This window comes from Dromiciops gliroides, chromosome 1 (assembly GCF_019393635.1).
Source record: "Dromiciops gliroides isolate mDroGli1 chromosome 1, mDroGli1.pri, whole genome shotgun sequence".
Taxonomy (NCBI): Eukaryota; Metazoa; Chordata; class Mammalia; order Microbiotheria; family Microbiotheriidae; genus Dromiciops; species Dromiciops gliroides.
This window is the reverse complement of record NC_057861.1, coordinates 472,256,979-472,278,228: the sequence shown is the minus strand read 5'-3', so window position 1 is coordinate 472,278,228 and position 21,250 is coordinate 472,256,979. Positions and strand designations below refer to the sequence as shown.

The window sequence follows — 21,250 nt, the reverse complement described above, 5'->3', positions numbered from 1 at the left end:
CCTCTTTTACATTTATTTTCAAAGTTCTTGTTGAGCGCTTCTGTGGCCTGAGATCAATTCATATTTTTCTTGGAAGCTTTGGATATAGAAACTTTGACTTTGTTATTTTCTTCTGAGGGTGTATTTTGAGCTTCCTTGTCACCATAGAAACTTTCTAGGATCAGCATTTTTTTCTGTTTGCTCATTTTCCCAGCCTTTTAACTTGACTTTTAACCCTTTGTTAAAGTGGGGTACTGCTTCCGGGGTGGAGGGCATACTGTCCCAAGCTTCAGAGATACTTCTAGGTATTCCTAAGTTTTTAGTTCTTCCAGGGTGGTATGGTTTAAGGAGAGGTATGTTTACTACTCTCCTGTCCTATGCTCTGGTCTGCAAGCAATGGTGGGCCTGATTTTCTTCCTTGGAACTATGAACAGAGTCCCACTCCACTGTGGCCACAAGCTTCAGGGTGCTTGTGCTCCTTTCCCACGTGGGAGGGCCACCCAAGTCTGTGACCTGGATCTGAGTATGGGCAAAACAACAGGGTCCTGCCTCAGTGCTGGCAAAGAAATCTCTGTAATCTACCTCTGGCCAATTGTTAGACCCCCTTACCTTTTGTGGGATGAGCTCCAGAAGTTGTTGCTGTTGCTACTGATTCAGAGGCTTCCAAGGCCTGCTCCTGGTTTGCTGTGGCTGTTGCTGGGTCTTTGCTGGGTCTGGGTTTGTGCTGGCGTGGCCTAGGCTGGATTGCATGCCACTCTCAGCCCGGTACAACAGACCTTTCCTGCCAACCTTTAAAAGTTGTCTTTGGCTGGACAATTATTTCACTCTGTCCTTTTGTGCATTCTGCTGTTCCAGGAATTGTCTTATGGCATTATTTGAACATATTTGGAGGGGTCTTGGGGGAGAGCTCAGGCAAGTCACTGCCTTCCCCCTTCCATCTTCCTTCTGGAATTTTCATACTACAGAGTGTGCTTTTTTTCCATACTAATGGTGGTTAACCTTAAACACAGCATTTTAAATTATTTAAAGTTCAGTTGGTATAACTCTTATAACACTGTAAGTGTTAAAGGTTCAATAATTGTAGCAGAAATAATTCAGATTTTTAATAGGCACATTATTTTCACTATACCCTCATCTGCTATGTAGCTTTATGTCCTTTAATGAACAGCATTTCAAACTTGTAACAAATTGCATTCTAGGAGGATCTGCAATGTTCTGGGACTTAAGATAATACCTTGATTTGTTTAGTTATTTCCTAATTTATGGATGTCTTATTTTTACTAGCTCTTTGCTACCAAAAATAAATGCTGCTATGACTATTTGGTATATATGGAATCTACCTTTTCTTCTTTGTAGGTCTTTTGATTTTATAGTAAACCTTCAGTTTCTGAAATTTTTCCAATGTTTCTAGTCAAAACGCCAATTATTCACTACCTTGCTATAACAGTTTTCCAGCGTAAGTATTTTGGTTACTCAATTATGACCTTCTTTAACTGAAATCTTACTTTCTTTCTAACCTTAGATAGCCTGGAGTAATTTTTTACACCAAACATGGTTTCTTGTTTTAACATGATATGATGGGCCACTAGGTGACACTATTGGTGCCATCACCACAATGAATGGAGGATAGACTGCTGCAGCTGGAGTCAGGAAGAATTCAAATTGTGCCTTAACACCCTTACTAGCCATGTGACCCTGGGCAAGTCACTTAACTTCTCTGTGCCTTAGCTTCCTCATCTGTAATATGGGGATGTAATGATAGCAGTGACTTCACACGTTGTTGTAAGGTTAAAAATGAGATAATAATTGTAAAATGCTTTGCAAACTTTAAAGTGCTATATAAATGGATAGCTATTATTAAAGCATAATAATTTCTCAATTATTCATGATTGAATTGTGGTTAAATTTTAATATGGGACTAGCCACCATACAAAATATTCTTGGCATTCTCTTCTGTAGCAAATGTATGTTAAAGAAAGAAACTTCTTTTTAATACCAGTGTCTCATGCTTATGTAATAGGTGTATTCTGGAAAAAACTATGAAGCAAAGTTCTGTAAAGTAAATAAATGGTTGCTCTTTACAGTAGTTAGAATCATAGAATTTTAGAACAAGAGGGAATGATCTTAATTGTAATTTAAACCCTTGATTTTACAGATAAGAAAAGTTATACTCTTCGAGGTTAATTGAATTCCATAAAGCAAAAATACCCACTCTCTCCTCATTCCCAGTCAAATCTTTTTTGTATTATTACTAATATTATAACTGGTTGCAGAAACTCTGTAGAGCTGATTATCTACCTTCTTACAGATAGGTAGGTAAGTCATGAGGCCTTGATATTCCAGATCTACAGAGTAATGTAATACTTTTAAAAAAGTATTCAGGCCCCATGCCACCCCTCCTATAGTCATGTTTACTTTAATAGCAAAGCATGATACTCCTCTGCTTACTAAAGGAGCCCATTTTATGGTCCATTTACTCTATTTGGGGGATGTGACTGATTAAAATGCTGTAAGAATACAGCCCCAAGACTGGATGGAATTAAATATTGGATCTGGTAGATTGATCCAGAGGAACATATTTTAACCACTATTGTTAATTTATCAGTTATTTCCTAAAGGAGTGGCAGTCATTTATGATTATTTAAATGTACAGAAAAGGTGATAGGAACGAGTCATCCAATTGGAGATCTGTTTCCTGGGGTAACACTATGGGTAAGACCTATGCTTCCACCTTGACTAAAAGACTCATTGATTAGAGGATGCATCAGTAGGCATCAAAAGGGCTTCATGTCTGCTGATAGCTTCAGCGGGCACTTATTTATTGCAGTTCATATTGAATGAAGCCCAACATTAAAGGAAAATGTGTGGGGTGTCCTGGCTCACTCCAGCCAATACATTCGATTTACTGACACACAAAACAATATTGTTAGCACTAAAACGGGCTGGTTTGCATGAAGAGGTGATTTATGTTCTAGAAAGACTCTGCCAGGACAGCACAAACTCTCTGCACAGCCTTACCTTCAGGCATTAATATCCAGCCAGGATGAGGCGAGGCTACCCTCTTTGGCCCATAATTGTTAATAACACCAGAAATTATAATATATGCCCTGATATTCATAGGAACATACATACAGGACTAGTGTATGATTTGTTCATTAGGAAAACTAATGTCCTAGCATATGCAGATAATTTGGTCATAGTTGCTAACATCCTTGGCTTCCTGACTAAAATGCTGAACAGTGTGAGGTTGCCTAATACATTTTAATGAGCCCAAATGTGCAACCTTATTGACTGATGACCAAAAGAGGGTATTCTTCATACAATTCCAAATTCAAAGTTAGGAGATCTCAGTGATACCTTACACCTATTCTTACCTTGGAATTCCCCTGGAGTTCCACACTGCAAATTCTGTGAAGGATGTAGTAACTAATATAACTACTGACTTAGGCCATATGGACAAGTCTAATTTGACTCCTTGTCAGAAAACACACAGTAAATGCTTTTTTCTTATGCTGCATCTGTCTCATTTCATCTCAAGAATGGTGTGGTCTCCAAGAGTGTCCTTAGACTCTTGGACAGAACAGTTTAAAAGATGCCAGGAAGTGGCTATACCTCTCTCAAAGAGCCACATCAAGCCCCTGTATTTTACCTATAAAGTCGAGAGTCTGGGGAGGTTAAACCTACTACCACTAGTTTGTACCAGCTGTCGTCATCAGTCATCAGGTGGCTTTTGGGGTGAGGTTTTTGGCATCAGCCTGCCTGGCCCAACTGTCTCACTGTACTCCTGGTGATGTATTGAGAAACAGAATTAAATGTAACCCTCAAGTGGAAGACCTTTCCATTTATTTAAATGGCTCTGTGGAAAGAGAATTTGGATATAAAGATTCAGTAGCTTCTAACATCTGGTCCCAGTTATGAGTAGCCTCCTGACAATTGTCAGCTAAAATCTCAATTGAGTGGAAAATAAAAAATGGTGTCTCCATTGTTGACTCTAGAAGGAGTGGAGAGGAATTTGAAATATGCTCTAAGCTATTATTTTAAACAGCAGCTATTCGGCAAACTCGATCAGGGTAAAATATATTCCATCACCTCAATAGCTTTGGCCTCAAAATTTATTTATTTTTTTAATAAGGGAATTTTTACCTGATTTGTGGTCTGGTACTTTATTCACAGAGCCAGACTTGACTATGTCCTATTGAAATTTGACTCTGGAGCTAAGCTCTATCATTGCCACTGTAGCCGTCAACTGTGTGGGGTTATTACATGATAGCATGATATTATCTTAAATAGACTTGTTAAAACCGTTTAAGTGCTAGGGAAAAAAAAAACCACCCAACAACAACTGAGATTTGGGCAAATTTAATAGTTCCAAGATCAGGAGAGGCCTTAACACCAGACTTAGTAATCTTGGGTAATAAAAACTGCCATGCCACTGTCATTGATATTACTCTACCCTTTGAAAATAGATATTCTTCAATATCATAGTGTGTCAACATCTGGCTCAGGAAAGCTACAGGTTATAGACATACAGGTAAGTAGAGGCCTTCAGAGAATGGACTCCAGGTAATGATATTATTTAAATTAAAAATCAATCTGAGGTACACAAGCCTGATGAATTTGATGGTTAGGACTCTATCAAATGGAACAGAGACAAAAACAGTGAACATTTAACAGGAATTAGTACTCAGGATGAACTCAGACATAGTAAAAAGCAATTATGCCTCTTTATTAGTTTATATACAATATACGATAATGTTCTTTTTGTGATCGATTTTATAATAAAATATTACATATGTAATATTTATTTCTTTAGGTTTTATATTGCACTTTAATATTACCATGTTTTTGATCAGTTATCCCTGCAGAATGTAATATGTCATAAACACTACCTGTGTGTTCATTTAAACAAATTAGCCAAATAAAGTAAAAAGTATCTAATCTCATTTCCCCAGTGGACCTAATAATGTCTAAATTGTTAAGTTCCAATCTGAAAATTTCTTAACTTTAGTACTTTGGCCTATATAAATTATTTTTCTTCCTAAATTAGTAATTAAAAATTCAGATTCTGTATATCACATTTGCTTAAAGCGAAGAATCCCTTTATTTGACTAAATAAATATAATTGGGTAAATCACTTAGAGAAATTCATCCAATTGATTAAAATTATGTTAAAATAATTTGACATTTTGGATTTTCTATGCTACTCTTTGTTCTTTAAAGTTCAATGGAAAATTGTAGCTTTAAATATATTTTCATCCCTTAAGTATGGCCAGAATTTTATCTGACTGCAGACCTCTTTTTCTTTCACTTCAGGTTTTCACAAGTGATTGAACTAAACTCTTATGTGAGTTTTACAGACTGTAGAATGTACTTAAAAGTGGTATAGAAATAGAATACCATCACCTTACTTTTCTTACCTCTAAACTACTTCTTTACTCTTGAATCAGTATCATTTTTTTTTTTTTTATTTGCAGGGCAATGGGGGTTAAGTGACTTGCCCAGGGTCACACAGCTAGTAAGTGTCAAGTGTCTGAGGCCGGATTTGAACTCGGGTACTCCTGAATCCAGGGCCAGTGCTTTAGCCACTGCGCCACCTAGCTGCCCTGAATCAGTATCATTTTTGTAATCATTATTTCCGTTTTTTAACTTTTCATGAAATACTAGGGTTGAAGTTAAGGAGTAATGTTTGAAAAATTATCAATGTCTCTTCTGTTACCCTCATAATTTTTTTTTTTTTTTGGTATGTGGATAGCTCTATATCTTCTGCATCTGGACACTCCCTCTAAGAATGCGGATCACAGATCCTTAGCTTTTCAACTTATCATGGCTTCCCCAAGCTCTTCCACATAGGGCCCACCCAGCATGTTAGGGGCTTTCTGCTAGTTCACCAGTGAAGTATACAGGCTGTCAATCAGTTATTTCTTATTCTCCCCACATATCAACCCATTTCCTCTGGTCATCCACCTTTCTAATATCATGTTCTGCACTGCTTCTCTTGTTCAGTTCTTGGTAATGTACTGCAACCTACTCACTCACCTATGTCATGGGCCCCTTTGTTGCTCTTTTTGTGACTTTCAGAATTAATTGTTCAGAGACTATAGTATTTCATAACTTGCAGTTTGTCTGTATGTGTGCACATTACCCCCCCCCCCCACTGTCCCAAAAGTCTTAGTGCAGTTTTAAGGTATAAAGGCTAAAAAAGCTTTAAGTTACAGTAACCTTGAGACTTTTGAGATATGCTGTATTCACTACCCTGTGTATACAATTGTTGTCTGTTCAAATGATGAAGAATAGACATTCTTCAGGATGTAGTGAAAAAGCACTGGTCTGGAGTCAAAAAAAGTATATGTTCTAATATTAGCTCTTCTACTAGTGTGATTTTGGTCAAAACACTTAATTTCTCTGCAGCCTCATTTTCTCTATCTTTAAAATGAGAACTTCACCCACATGACATTAGTTTCCTTCTAATTCTGAATCTGTAATCTGTGATTCATTTTCTTGGTTTTTCCAGTGTGGATAGTAAGGCCAAACTCTTTGGAGTGATTATATATCTCATTTAGGGGACCTTCCAGTGAATGGAGTCTACACAGTGTCATCTACAAAAAAAGAACATCTGGTAAATTTCGCCATTTATAGGGAATCCAAATTTCATTTGAACCCTTTTCTGGATACCCTTGAACAAGGTGGCAAACTCTATTAGCAAACATAAATCTTACTATTTTCTATCTGCATTGCTATTAGAGGGTCAGTGAATAAAGTTATTTTTCTTTATACATCCTTCAAAGAATCTTGATTTTTAACATCCAATTAGCAAACATAAATCTTACTATTTTCTATCCGCATTGCTATTAGAGGGTCAGTGAATAAAGTTATTTTTCTTTATACATCCTTCAAAGAATCTTGATTTTTGACATCCATGGGAGATACCATGTTGGAACAGCCTCTAAGGCTTTTGGTGTATGGAATCAAATACCTTTCTATAGTCAACAAACACTAATATGTATCTTTTATTTCATTCTTAAAATAAGGTACTGTACCATTCAAGTTTCAGAGTGTATTAGTAGATTGTTTTGAGGTAATAGTCATTGTGGTAGATAGAAGAAAATGCTAAAGTTAGGTTCTAGCTCTGAATCTAGTAATAGTTATATGACCATGGGCAGGTCCCTTAATGTCTTTAGGTCTCAGGTTCTTCAGTTACAAAATGAGGGAGTTGGGCTATATGATCTCTTCTAGTTCTAAAATAATGTAATTTAAATGTGCTGCTAATTACTTCTAGCATATATAGCTATCTCCTTATTTTTATCACTTTAATAATGTTCCAGAAGAAAAAATGTTTATTAATGCTTGAATTAAAAGCATTATGAGTTATCTTATAAATAAAAATGAAATCAATACATTCTATTCATCCTTAGTAGCTGTCTCAGATGAAGAAGAAAAAAAGAAATCAGTTGTCTAGAGTAATTGATTTTATCTGGGTTGAAGATATATGTTTATTATTGAACTTTTGGGAGAGAAAGAAAATTAAAACTGTAGATATGATAGTAAAAATATAATTAGAATAAAATTTTATTTATAAAAATAGTCATATGCATATTGCCCTGTTTTAAAAGTCTACTTTAAACTTATTGAAACTACTTATCATGTGGCAAAAAATTTGTACAATAAAGTATTGCATATATTGATGGTTATCAATAATAGAAAAATAGGGGCAGCTAGATGGCGCAGTGGATAAAGCACCGGCCCTGGAGTCAGGAGGACCTGAGTTCAAATCTGGCCTCAGACACTTAACACTTACTAGCTGTGTGACCCTGGGCAAGTCACTTAACCCCAATTGCCTCACTAAAAAAAAAAATAATAATAGAAAAATAATTATATTAATTGCTATTATTTTTTATGATTAATAAAATAATAGACAATTATTCCAATAAACAGCCTTATGGGTTGTTTACCTATCTTTCAGTGACTAATGAATGGGAAGAATTTGAGAGTAGCTTTAAATATGTTTTTTCCCTAAATTATGGTGAGAATTTTTTTTATTTGACTACAAATATATTTTTCTTTAACTTATGCTTTTCTTCAACTCTGTAATGTAAATTTCACAGAGTATAGAATACTTGGATCTGACCATAAATACTTATTTAAAAGTAGTATAGAAATGAGTACTACTGTCACTTTACTATCCTTACCTCTAAACTACTTTATTCTTGAATCACAGTATCATTTTTTTTTACAATCATTATATCAGTTTTCAAATGTTCGTGAAATCCTAGTGTTGAAGTTAAGGAGTAACATCTGAAAATTTATGTCTCCTGTTATCTTCACATAAATTTTTTTAGGGGGGTATGTGGAGGTATATATCTCTTTCATATGGGCAATCCCTCCAGGAATGCAGATCACAGCCCATGTTGTTCCTCTGTTCTAGTGCCTTCTTATTATACTGGAATCAAATATAAACTTTTTTTTAAACAATTAAAGCTCTTTACAATCTGGAAGCACTTTACAATCTGGCTCTCTCTACACTATGTCTCTATTCCAATCATTGCATATTTTAAAAAATCAGTTTTTAATCGATATTTTCTTTTTCTTCCATCACCATAGTTATCCCAAGTATTCAACCCTATCCTTCTCCCAGAGAGCCATCCTATGTAACAAATAGTATTTTTTTAGAGAAGAAAAACAAATCAGTGTAGCTAATCAAAACATTGAAAAAGACTGAAATGTGAGGTATATAACATTTGTGGATCTCTTACCTCCACAAAAAGAAGGGTTGGGGGTGTCCTCTCATATCTCTTCATTTGAGTCCTGCTTAATCTTTATAATTTTGTTGCCTTTTTAAAAATTTTTATTTTTTACTTTTTGGTGTATAGTTCTTTGTATTTATGTTGTAGTTATCATACATACTGTTTTCTTGGCTCTCTATTTACTTTACTCTGCATATAGATCTTTTACATTAAGGTTGCATATCTGTTTTTTTTTTTTTTTTAGTGAGGCAATTGGGGTTAAGTGACTTGCCCAGGGTCACACAGCTGGTAAGTGTTAAGTGTCTGAGGTCGGATTTGAACTCAGGTCCTCCTGACTCCAGGGCCGGTGCTCTATCCACTGTGCCACTTAGCTGTCCCGCATATCTGTTTAGAATGTATTGTGTAATATGATGTAAGGTGTTGGACTAAGCCTAATTTCTTCCAGAATATGTTCTAGTAGTTTTCATAGTAGGTTTTTTTTAATCAAATAAGGAGTTTTTTTTCCCTAGGTAATTTATGTTTTCTACTTTATCAAATACTAAATTATTTAGTTCTGTTGTTCCTGAATCTTCCTTGTTTAATCTGTTCCATTGACTTGTATATTTTTTAATCAATACTAGATAGTTTTGATAATTGCTGCTTTAATTATAATTTAAGGTCTGGAAGTGCTGTCTTTGTTCCTACTTATTTTCATATTGCATTGTTATTTTAGGTCTTTTTTTTTTCCAAATGGATTTTGTTATTTTCTTATCAAGTTCTGTAAAGTATCTGCTTGGTAATTTGATCAGTATAGCATTAAAACTATAAATTAATTTTGGTAATATTGTCATTTTTATTATATTGGCACAGCCTCACCATGAGCACTGAATATTGCTCTAGCTGTTTAACTTGTTCTTTATTTCTTGAAGGAGGACTTTGTAATAAATTCTATTACAAGTCTTTTATATGCTTCGGTAAGTTGATTACCAAATATTGTATGCATTGTATAGTTATGTGGAAAGAGATTTCTCTTTCTATTGTTGCTTCTTGTATTTTATTATAATTATATAAAAATGCTGTTGATTTTTGAGGACCCTAGTGTATCTGGGGTTTCATGCCCCTTAGAGGCAGGTCACCACACATTGATCTAAGCTCATTGGTTATAGCATCATTTGGCTCCGTTGATTGATATAATTGAGGGGTGGTCTTAGGGCAAATTCCAAAGTTTAGGTGCTTCTTTTCCTAGCTAAACAAAAGAATCAATCTGCAGCCCTTTTGTATACCTGAGGGTTCACTCTGAACAGAATTAAAACTTCCGCCTAAGAATTGAACTTTCTGAAGTGGGGTGGGGGAAGGGATCTGTGGGTCCCCCAGAAATTCGTTATTAATAATTATTTTCTTACAGTTCCCTTTCCAAAAAAAGTATTTCTTTCACTCTTTATTATCCATCTTTTCTTTCTGTCCACTTAAGACTCTCATTCTCTGATTCATGACCTCTGTACTGTCAATTTTTGTTTTTATGCCGGTCTCCTATAGAAAAAAACACATCAGAGAAATTATTTTCATAATATCTCTTACAGGAAAAACCAGATCAGAGACAGACAGGAAAAACATAGTACCAGTTTATTTGTCCCAAGAACAAGCAAGCATGAATCATGTGGAGACCCCTTCCAAAGGAGCTCGAAGACTCCTTCTGTCTGAGGGTATATAAGTAAGGTTTTCTTTGTTCACTGGTTACAGGGTGTTATTAGCTTCATTAACACAATACAAATCAACTAAAAGCAAATACTATGACAAGGATGGACGTTTTAACAATTTCCCTTATACTTCAACTTAACGGACATACTATGAAGATTATATGATTCCCCAAAATGGTTTGGCAAGGAGGAGGATGCCCAGATATTTCTACAATATAGGGATTTACTATCTTGGGGAAAGAAGTCAGCAGATAGGGACTTATCTACTAGCTATCTGGGTTCAGTTTGAAGTTCGGTCAAAAGGCATTTTGCTCCTATTAATCCAGGGTTTCATAAAATCTTTTTGGATGGTAAGGCAGCTCCATCAAATTCATCATAACAATACTTATCTTGTCTCCCCTTTTCTCTCTGTTTCTCATGTAATCAAAGCTTCCAGGGTATCTATTCTAGTCATTTCCCTCTAGGTAGTTGCTGTTACTGTCTTGTAGGACTTGCCCAGCGAATTTCCCTTTTCCATTTTGTTTCATTCCTAGAATGAGACCAATCATTGCAGGTATTAGAAAAGATAGTGCTTTGGTAAGGTCCCTCCTGTACTATATCGCTGATTGTGCATACCACCACTCTATACCTTCCCCTGGTTTTATCTTTTCCCATGTTTCCCTGAAAAACTCCCTGGGTCTCCCAGGTGCCACTTACCAGTACGAAATTTAACGGCCCCCCCCCCCCCCCCCCCATGACAAGTAGACTTCTCAAGCACCAAATCCTCCAGGCCACATCTGGCATAATCTCCGCGTTTCCATTCACAAGCCATCTTTCATCCCTCATCGGAGCGTTCATGTGGGATTCGCTCTCTTATCCAAAGTAAGGCCTCCTTCCAACCCCCTCCTTTTACATACTTTCCCCTTCTTCTCACTCCCCTCTCAGCTCTTCTCTTTCTAAGACCACAAAGGTCACTTTCTCGTTGCCAGCCCTTTATTTGACCCTGGCATATTACACACTTCTCTCCATCCCCTTCCTCCCTTTCATGTAACCTCACATATTGTAATGTAGTTCAACAAAAAAAAAACATTGATTCATCTGTAGGCAGGATGTCAGCAGGGGTTCTCTCCATAATGCCCCATGCCCACCGCCCCTAGACTTTTGCTTTTATGCCATTTTTATTTTGTAAATTTAGAAAGAATTTTCTTAATGGTCTCTGCTGTCACTCTGTTGTTGGTGTCTTTGACTGTGGTATTTATTCCTCCTGCATTTTTGTTGTTTGGAGTTTTTTAGAAGCAAATATTCTCTTCTGGTCTAGTTTTCTTCCTAAAATGTTTCAAGTACTTCTTTTTTTTTTGGGAGGGCAATGAGGGTTAAGTGACTTGCCCAAGGTCACACAGCTAGTAAGTGTCAAGTGTCTAAGGCCGGATTTGAACCCAGGAACTCCTGAATCCAGGGCCAGTGCTTTATCCACTGTGCCACTTAGCTGCCCTCAAGCACTTCTTTATGTTTGAATGTCAATATATTTTCATGTATGATTAAGCCCAGATTTGTAGGATAAGTCATACTGGGTTTCATTGCTCGTCAGAACATGATTTCATTCCCTTCCATGTTTTCTGTGATTGAGACTAGCCTTGTATTATTTTAATTTCCTTTATTTTGCATCTGAAGGGGCAGCTAGTGGATAAAAGTGGATAAAAGCACCGGCCCTGGATTCAGGACGACACTTAACACTTACTAGCTGTGTGACCCTGGGCAAGTCACTTAACCCCAATTGCCTCCCCCCCCCAAGAATAAATATTTTGCATCTAAAGGTTTTGCTCCTGATTGTTTTTAGAACTTATTTCTTTTTTCCAATCTTAAAAGTATTTTATTATTTTCCAGTTACATGTAAGAAATTTTTTAACATTTGTTTTTTTTGGCGGGGCAATGGGGGTTAAGTGACTTGCCCAAAGTTACACAACTAGTAAGTGTCAAGTGTCTGAGGCCGGATTTGAACTCAGGTCCTCCTGAATCCAGGGCCGGTGCTTTATCCACTGAGCCACCTAGCCGCCCCCCAACATTTTTTTTTATAAGATTTTGAGTCCCAAATTTTTCTCCCTCCCTCCCTCCCTTCCCCTCTCTCCAAGACAGAAAGCAATCTGATATAGCTTATATATGCACAATCACATTAAACATTTCTGCATTAGTCATGCTGTGAAAGAAGAATCAGAACAAAAGGGAAAAATGTCAAAAAAAAATAGTAGAAACAATATGGTTCAATCTGTACTCAGAATCCACAGTTCTCTTTTCTGGATGTGGAGAACACTTTCCAATTATGAGTCCTTTGTAGTTGTCTTGGATCATTGTATTGCTGAGAAGAGTTAAGTCTATCATAGATGATCATCACACAATGTTGCTGTTAACTGTGTACAATGTTCTGGTTCTGCTCACTTCACTCAGCATCAATCCACTTGTCTTTCCAGGTTTTTCTGAAATCTTCCTGCTCATCATTTCTTATAGCACAAAAGCATTCCATTATATTCATATACCACAGTTTGTTCAGTCATTCCCTAATTGTGGGCATTCCTTCGATTTCCATTTCTTTAACACCACCAAGAGAGCTGCTATAAATATTTTTGTACATGTGGGTCCTTTTCCCTTTTCTATGAACTCTTTGGGATACAGACCTAGTAATGGTATTACTGGGTCAGAGGGTATGCACAGTCCCATAGCCCTTTGGGTATAGTTCCAAATTGCTCTTCAGAATGGTTGGATTAGTTTACAACTCCACCAACAATGCATTAGTGTTCCAGTTTTTCCACAGCTTCTCCAACGTTTATCATTTTACTTTTTTGGTCATATTAGCCAATCTGATAGGTGTGAGGTGAGTTGTTTTAATTTGCATTTCTCTGATCAGTAGTGATTTAGGGAATTTTTTCATATGGCAATAGATATCTTTTTTTTTTTTTGGCGGGGCAATGGGGGTTAAATGACTTGCCCAGGGTCACACAGCTAGTAAGTGTCAAGTGTCTGAAGCTGGATTTGAACTCAGGTACTCCTGAATCCAAGGCCAGTGCCTTATCCACTGTGCCACCTAGCTGGCCCAATAGATATCTTTTACTTGATCTAAAAACTGCCTAGAACTTGTTAATTCTTAATTGAATTGTTCAATTTAATCACTATGTCTTGGAGTTTACAGATTTTTTTCCCCCTCAAGGTGATTTGTGAATTCGTTTTAATTAATATTTAATATTCTTTTCTATGTTCTGACATTCTGGGTAGTTCTTTTCTATTATTTTCTGCCTTATGGCATTAAGGCTTTTTGTATTCTAATATCTTCTGGAAACCTATGATCCTTAGATTATCTTTATACATCCTGTCTTTGAGATCAACAGGTTTTGCTTGCATAGTGAGCATGTTTTCTTTTAATGTTAATATTTTTTTACTTCCCTTCTTCTAGATTGCCCTTCACTTCTGTGTATTTGCATTCCCAAATTAGTGTTGTCTCTTCTGTTTCTTTAGTGAGACTTGTCATTGCAGATTCCAGTTTTTCTATTCTGTCCATTATTTTGCTGTGCAGGATATAAATTCTCCTCTCATTCTCATTTTTCTTTTGAACCACCCTGTTCTCATCACATTCTATAGGGTCCTCTGCTTTATCAAGTGTTGGATCATTTTTCTTTGATTTGCAGTATTCATAGATTCTGAGAGCTGTTGGGCTTATTATCTTCCCTGGTACTGGCAGTTCAGATCTTTTCCGGGTCTGTACAATAGGGTTGCAACTCAAGCCAGTCTTTTGTTCTTGTAGGCTTGTAGTTACCTTGGCTATCTGTTGTGACCAAGGCAGAGTTCTACAGCCTGGAGTTGGGGGTCTCCCAAACACTAAAAAGAAGGTGAGGAATGGGGATGGCCTTTGTTTTAAACCTGTGTCAGGTCCTTAGGACTGCTAAGTACAGCCTCCCTGCTGGTATTCTGAGGGGGTGGGGTGGGGTGCTGAATGGGTTTTTGATTTTTAAAAAAAACTTATTTGGATTTGAGGTGCCCTGGACCATAGAGATAGCTGAAGTTGCTTTATCTTTGGCACATGGTTTCTGTTTTAGAGAGGTTTGAGAGGTTGTGAGGATTAGAGAAAATGCCTATCTTTTAGCCTGTTCATGGACCCATGGATACTTATTTCATATAATTTATATTCCAGCTCAACTAATCTACTTGCCAACCCTTGCATGCCATTCTGTTTCCAGTTTCTGCACCTTTGCACAGGTTCTCTCTCATACCTGCAATGCACTTTGTCCATACCTCCACCTTTTGTAGCCATAGCTTTCTTCAGACCTTAGCTCAATGGTCACTGTCTACATAAGGCCTTTCCTGATTCTTCTGGATGTTGCTAGTGCCTCTCATTGCCAAAATTACTATTTTTTGGACATATTATATATCTTGTACTTATCTATAAGTGTAAGGTTTCCTCTAATAAAATATAAGTTCTTTGAGGGAAAGTTTTATTTCATTTTTGTCTTTGGATCCTAAGTTTCTGGCACATAGTAATAACTTAACAAAATGCTTGTTTGATGATAAATTGATAAGAGTATTGCAGGACTGTTACCTCCATATTCCTGGAATCTATGACCCAAATTCACATTAGCTTTTTTGGTTATCATATCATATTGATGACTCACCTTGTAGTCCACTGCTCCTCAGAAATATTTTTAGACAATCTGCTGTCTAACAGGTGTAGCTGTTGCCACCTTACCCCTTCCACAGGGGGCATGGTCAACCCATCATTATTATTTTTAGTCCTCAGTTAAAGTCCTATGCCAGTGTCTCTTTATGGCATAGAGGTGTCCTTTGTGTTCTCAAAATTTGTGCTAGTGTAGTATACACACTGGTGTGTCCTACCTACTAAGCTAGAAAACTTTTAAGTATGAACATGGTGATGTCCTGTTTTCCTGTTGTCCAAGGACCATTGTAGCAATGTTTGGCGATGCTCATCACCAGAAGGTTGACCATCAGGGGATGAATTTGTTTTGGCCACAGCAAGTCATGAATGCCATCTTCTAAGGCACAGAACTATTGACATATTGAAGTGAGTAAGCTATTACCCCTATGTATGCCATTAGCCTCCTTCTTCAGGTTGACAAAGTCCAACTTGTAAATTTTTTTTCTTTGCAGTTTATTTGAGATAGACCTTATGATCATTTTCATCATTCTCTTCTGCAAGTTCTCCATAATATCTTAAAGTGTGATGCCTCCAAATGGACCTGTCATTTTAATTGAGATCTGAGTGGAAAAGAGTAATAAGGTAAGATTGCTTGCTTTTTTCTTTATCTTACTTATATTACTTAGTATATACTAAAAGTTATATTTTCAGTTTGAAATTGCAAAACATTTTTGATTCATGTTTATTTCATGATATTTTGCAATCCATATAGCAAAATTTTCTATTTCATTATCTAGTTTATGTTTAGGCTCTGTGATTTTACAAATTGTGTTTTGGTTCAGTGACTACCTTTCAGCTAAGTGATTTTTATTTCATTTAGGTCATATTATTCTTCTATCCTTTCAATATTGTTTGGGTTTTAAATATTGCTGTCACATTATTTAGCATTTTATTGATATTATTCAAATATTCAAATTGATCTGTGATCTCAGTGATTTGTACATTTGTACATTATAATGCAGGCTTTAACTCATCCATACTTGCACACTTGTTTAGCTCTTGTCCATGTCCTAATCATAAGTTCACCACAGGGGGGTCTACCTAACATGCTAGTCCACCAAATAGTTGGTCAGATTGCAAGAATAATGGATAACAGGTGGACAGCCCAAGTACTCTACTAGTGAGAGCATACTGGTAATATTAGGAGTCAGGCTGCCCACCTGTCATTCATTATTCTTGCACTATGACTAGCTGTTTGGGGTAAGCCTAACACCAGCACCCTGTTAATTCAGGGTCGATATTGAGACAAAATCAGGCACTTTAAAATAATTAAATAGTTAAGAAAATGAGGTTTAGTTTGCCCTAACCCAGCAAGGATATGAAGCAAGGATACAGCAGCACTTAGTTTCTCTTGATTTGCTCCTCTCCTCCCCTTGTCCCCTGCCATATGGAAACACATCTACTTAAGCTGGGCAGTAATTCTACCTAATTGGAGGGATCTGTACTCTACTTTAGGTGAAACTTTTTAAGCCCTTTATGTGACCAGAAGGCAGTTTCAAGAGAGGCAGGTGCCAATCAAGTTGGAAGGACATCTTTGTTGCCTTTTAGAAAAACTTATTCTTATTTCTGGGAAATGGGAACCCTGGTCCTATCACACCAATATATCTTTTTTTACTAATGTATTTCTAATAACATTCTTTCTTTATGTTTTTAAAAGTTCCTTATTATGCTCATTCCTACCTCGTGACTCTCAAATTATCCTTTCATTAACATTATTATGTTATTATGAGTTACAACATTTACAATAAAAGTTTCAATAGCACAGTATATTTTTACCTTTATTGGTGTCAGCAAAGACTGAAGTTAGAGTCAGGAGAAACTATGGTTCGTTCAAAGCCTACCTCCAACATTTAGTACCTGTATGACCATGGGCAAGTAACTTAACCTCTCTAAGACTAAATTTTTTCATCTATGAAATAAGAGGAGTAATACATGTAGTAACTTATTTCTGGGGTTATGGAAAGCTTGCATGAAATAATATATGTTAAGCAAGATACAAGCCTATTATTAATGTCAGCTATCATCATCATCATCATTATTGACACATTAATTTTGTAAAGTAAGAAAGACAAGTTTTTTTAACACATAAGAAATCAGGCTTAGGTCAAATTTCTTGACCAAGGTAAAGTGTTGGAATAAAAATTTGACTTTTGACTTCTTTCTAGGGTTCCTTGCATTTTTCTTATACTATACTCACTCAAATACCCAAATAGATCTGTTATCTTTTGGGAGTTCCCTTCAGTGATGCAAATTGAAACCCATCAACCCTTGCCTATCCTATGTGACTTTTGTCCATATTCTTTCAAAAAGTTACAAGAGGGGGTCTAATCAGTATGTTAGAAGCCATACTTTTTCTTTACATCATGAGAGTACCAATGGAATCATCTGTTGTTCTTGCTATTTGACTGGCCATTCTTCCTTTCATATCATATAATTCCTTGATGACATCTTTTACTCCTCATCACTGTAATTCTTCATTTGTTATAGGTTGCAGCCTGCTCATATTTGCCACATACCTTTCCATTGCTTTCTTTGTGATACTTATTTTTATTTCTTTGGAGGCTAGGACAAAATCTCTTGTGTTTTTGCTGAACTCAAAAAAGCCAAGGTAGCTAAATGATTTCAGATAATACTACAGGATATGTAAAAATGATAAAAAGAGATAAATAGGGAAATGATGTTTAAGGAAAGGTATCATAGATAACAAATTAATATCAACACTTAACATATATATATATAAAATAGCATAATATCTAACTACGTAAAAGAAAATTTAATCAAATTAGATGGAGAAATAGGTAGTTAAACTATAATAGTGGGAGAATATTAATGTATCCATTTCAGATTTAGACAAATGTAACCAAAAGTTAAACAAGAAAGAAGGACCTGAATAGAACTTTAGAGAAATCACAGAGGGATGTCTGGAAATTGCTGAAAGAGAATAGAAATCAATTTGTGTACTACCTGACTGTATGTGGCATCTTTATAAAAACTGACCATTTTTGGGGCAGCTAGGTGGCGCAATGGATAGAGCACTGGCCCTGGAGTCAGGAGGACCTGAGTTCAAATCCGGTCTCAGACACTTAACACTTACTAGCTGTGTGACCCTGGGCAAGTCACTTAACCCCAATTGCCTCACTGAAAAAAAAAACATCAAAAAAAAAAAACCCCAAACAAAAAAAAAACTGACCATTTTTTAGGGCATAAAGATCTCACCAAAAAAGTTAAGAAGCAGAAATAATAGACATATCATTTAGTGATTGCAACACAATAAAACTTACATTCGGCAAAAGGACCTTTAAAGAAAAAATTTTTTAAATAGTTGGAGACTAGTAGCATAATTCTAAAGAACTGGTGGTAGGCCAAAGAACAAATTATAAAAAATTTCATCAGAGAACATGGCAACAATGAGTCAACATGTCAAGCTATATGGGAGACAACAAACATAGTTCTGGGAGAAAATTTTATATCTGTAAATGCTTTCATCAACAAAAAAGGCAAGGAATGAATCAATAAACAGAACAGTTAAAAAAAAATTGAACAACAAATGAGTATCTCCCGACTAAATGACAAGGTAGAAATTCTGTAAATGAGAGAAGAGATTAAGAAAATTGAAAGAAAAAAGACCATTGAATTGATTAACTAGAAGATGGATTTTAGATAAAATAATAAAATAATAAGTTAGCTAACTTAGATAAAAATGGAGGAGGGATGGAGAGAGGAAGGGAGAGGGAGAGGAAAAGAAAAAGGGAGAGGGAGAGAAGAAAACCAAATTGTTCAAATCAAAATTGAAAAAAGGAACATACAATAATTGAAGAAGAAATTAAGGAAATTCTCAACAACTCTCCAATTTTATGCTAATGAATATGAGTTAACTTAGATGTTAACAGTGTAAAGTAAATTAGATGAGATAGATTAATACTTTTTTTTAAAAAAAGGTATTTTATTATTTTCCAGTTACATGTAAGAACAGTTTTCAATATTTGTTTTCATAGGATTTCTAGTTCCAAATTTCTCTACCACCCTCCCTTCCATCTCCCCTCCCCAAGACAGAAAGCAATCTGATATAGTTTATATATGTACAATCATATTAAACATATTTCTGCATTAGTCATATTGTGAAAGAAGAATCAGAGCACAAGGGAAAAACTTCAAAAATAAAGGGAAAAAAAACGCCCTGAAAGTAGAAACAGTATAATTCAATCTGCATTCATAATCCACAGTTCTTTTTTCTGGATGTTGAGAACATTTTCTATCATGAGTTCTTTGAAATTGTTTTGGATCATTGCACTGCTGAGAAGAGCCAAGTTGAGATAGATTAATATTCAACAAAAATATAAAATATTCAGGTTAATAAAAGAAGAAATCAAATGTTTAAATAACCCAATATCAGAAAAATAAATTGAAAAAGCCATAAATGTGCTCTCAAAGAAAAATACTCTAGGACCAACTGTTTTCATGAGAGAATTCTATGAGACATTCATAGAATAATTAATTCAAATGCTACAAAACCAGATTGCAATAATTCAAAAAGAGAGAACCTTTGTAATCTCTTTTTATGATACAAATATGGTCTTATTTTCTAAACCAGGGAGAGACAAAGGTGAGAAAAAAACTAGTGAACAATCTTTAATGAATGTTAATGCAAAAAAAAATATTAACAAGCAGGTTATATCATTTTAGAAATATTATACATTTTGACCAGGCTAGATTTATATCCTTTTTTTTGGCCATTGTTGCTAATTTGATAGATAAGAGGTAAAATTTCAGAACTGCTTTAATTTAGATTTCTATAATTAGTATTGATTTGGAGCATTTTTTTTTCTTATAGCTTTAGATGCTTTGAATTTCTTCCCTTGAGAACTATTTATATCTTTTGACCATTTATCAGTTGGGAAATAGCTTTTTTGCCTGTAAGTGATTTAATTCTTTATAGATCTTAGAAACTTGCTGTAAAGCTTTTTCCTCATTTGTTTCTTTTTTAACCTTAGTTTTATTGCATTTTTTTGTTCAAAAAATTATTAATTTTACATATCCAAAATGATTCATTTTTTATACTGTGATTCTTTCTATCCCTTATTTGATCATGAACTTTTCTCCAGTCTATAGCCTGTAATAGGTAATTTCCCCCCATATTTCTCTAATTTGTTTATAATTTGAGCTTTTATATCCAGATCATGTATCCAGTTTGACATTATCTTGGTATAAAGTGTGAGGTGGTGTTCTGATTTCTTCTGTGCCACTGTCTCATTTTCCCCTGCATTTTTTTTTTCTTCTTCCTCTCCTTCTCCTCCTTTTTTTTTTTGTTTTTTGTTTTGTTTTTTTGGTTTTTGCGGGGCTACGAGGGTTAAGTGACTTGCCCAGGGTCACACAGCTAGTGTCAAGTGTCTGAAGCTGGATTTGAACTCAGGTCCTCCTGAATCCAAGGCCAGTGCTTTATCCACTGGGCCACCTAGCTGCCCCCCCCTTTTTTTTTTGGTGAGACAATTGGGGTTAAGTGACTTGCCCAGGGTCACATAGCTACAGTTTTTTTTTTTTTAAATAAACTAGTGAATCCTTATCTCAGAAGCTGGATCTTTTGTGTCTATATTAGGCTAATACATACATTTGCTTACCTGTATTGTATAGCTAATCTTTTCACTGATCAAGTTCTTTATTTTTTAACCAGTATGCAATTTTTGGGGGGAGGAGTGGGGTGGGAATTATTGCTTTCTGGTATAGTTTAAGATCTAGCACTGCTAGGCTCCCTTTGTTTCCATTTCTTTTCATTTTTTCTTAAGACTCTTTACCTTTTTTGTCCCTATATGAATTTTTTTATCATTTTTTCTCGTTTTCTTTGTTTAATTGTATGGCCTTGAATAAGTAAGTTAATTTAGATAGTGTTATTTTTTATTGTGTTGACTTTTCTTACCCATGAATTATTAATCTTTTCCTAAGTATTTAAATCTCTTGTTTCTGTAAATAGTTGTTCATAGATATACCTATAGACAATTCTCTCCATGTAAATTCACATTACACAACTTTGACTTTATATAAAGAATTTTGAAAGAAATACTTATTCCTAAAAAACACCTATGGGCAGCTAGGTTGCATAGTGGATAGTGCACTGGACTTGGAATCAGGAAAACTCATTTTCATGAGTTCAAATCTGGCTTCAGACACTTAACAGCTGTGTGACC

General features: G+C 35.5%; 1 protein-coding gene across 6 annotated transcripts in view; it reads left to right on the top strand.

The window, feature by feature from the left end:
• The window catches only part of FER (FER tyrosine kinase), a 284,636-nt gene that overhangs the window by 7,578 nt on the left and 255,808 nt on the right, over nucleotides 1–21,250 (top strand). For 5 of the 6 annotated variants that reach the window (XM_043975819.1, XM_043975820.1, XM_043975822.1 and 2 more), the window contains exons 2-3: nucleotides 15,313–15,437; nucleotides 15,524–15,653. The gene's annotated coding sequence lies outside the window, so the exon portion shown is untranslated. The remainder of the gene's footprint in view (nucleotides 1–15,312; nucleotides 15,438–15,523; nucleotides 15,654–21,250) is intronic. The other variant, XM_043975821.1, reaches the window with a different exon arrangement.